The following is a 1583-nucleotide window of genomic DNA, read 5'->3' on the forward strand; positions in this document are numbered from 1 at the left end:
GTAATGTATTTTGGTCTAAATTAAATACAATTTATATGAGAAGTAGTCACTATTTTCTTTGTTAAAATGTCCATTTTAATTTCTTATTTGCCTAATTCAGTTTTTCCTCTCTGTAGATATTTCCCTCAATGTGGCCAGGATTGCCTAGGCGGCCCATGCGTTCACATTTTCCCATATCAAATTCAATCTCCTCATGACTGGGTCACCCTGTGGAAACAACGGTATCACTGACTCAAAATTTGGGTCTTTGCTTTTCAAATACTGCTGTTGGTCTTTAGGTTTGGAACCAAGTGAGCTTCTCTATGGAATTCCTGAGAGCTTTGCAGAAATCCAGGAGGATTCAGGAAGCTTCAAAAGTCTCATAAATGAAAGCCATTCTTTGTAAAGTGTATTTATTTCTGTCCTTGCTTCCTTCCTTCCTTCTGTCCTCCTCATCAGCTTTGAGTATCCACTTGATACTTGAACTTGAGTACTAAGTTCAATAACCACTTGGATGCAAAGTGAACAGTATTTAAGTTTGGTTAAGCTTAAACAGAGAACAGTGGAAGAGTATCAAAATAATACAAAACCAGGCTTCTTAAGTGTCTGTAAATAAGACACTAAAAATCCTGTGGGAACGATTGCAGGTTTTCTACTCCTCTTCCTCCCCTTTTCCCCTTCCTTCCCTTCCCTTTTTCCTTTTCTCCTCTTCTCTCCCTCTTCAAAATATTCTATTCTCTGGTCTAAGACTTTATGTGGGAAATCAAGTGGGCAGGAGATGTGTGCAGGAGGAGGCAAATGGCTATATTCTGGGGATATCTGCTGTCTTTTTCAGATTGAAAAGCTACTTTCTTTAACTACTCTTTGCTTTTTCGCCATTCCTAAAGAAGTTTGTTTACAAGCTTGCATTACTTTTTAGCAGTCCTTCAGACTAGGACAGAAATTTATTCTAACATTAATTAATGTGTTAATTTAACAAACATTTTCTGAATGCCTAGGATCTGATGGTATGGGGCTAAATAAGAGAGTGCCGACCCTTGAGGACCTAAGAATTAGTAGAAAAACCTTAAGTGAATTGACTTAGGAACTTTCTGCTCAGATTAATGGAGGAAAATAACTTTCTTCTGTTTTGAAAATTCAAGTTTTTTTTTCTTACAAGTGTTAACGAAGGTCTTGCTTGATCTAAAATGGCACAGCTATTGGTTGGGTGTGTTGTTGGCTAGTTGTACTGATATAGTCTCTCTTGGATGTTCCAAGTACTCTTCAATTAGGCTGGGCATGGTGGCTCACACCTGTAATCCCAGCACTTTAGGAGGCCTAGGTGGGAGGATTCTTTGAGCTGGACACCAGCTTGAGAAAGAATGAGACCCTGTCTCTACTAAAAGTATAAAAAATTAGCTGGGTGTTTTGGCAAGTGACTGTAATTTCAGGTACTCTGGAGGTTGAGATGGGAGGATCACTTGAACTTCTACAGGTCACCAGCCAGTTCACCCAGCACCATTTGTTAAATAGGGGATCTTTTCCCACTCAATGTTTTTAAATGGCTTGTCAAAGATCAGGTACCAGTAAGTAGTTGGATTCATCTGTTGGCTCTCTATTCTGTT

Source organism: Otolemur garnettii, unplaced genomic scaffold (genome assembly GCF_000181295.1).
Source record: "Otolemur garnettii isolate 467f Iridium unplaced genomic scaffold, OtoGar3 scaffold00058, whole genome shotgun sequence".
In the NCBI taxonomy this organism is placed as follows: domain Eukaryota; kingdom Metazoa; phylum Chordata; class Mammalia; order Primates; family Galagidae; genus Otolemur; species Otolemur garnettii.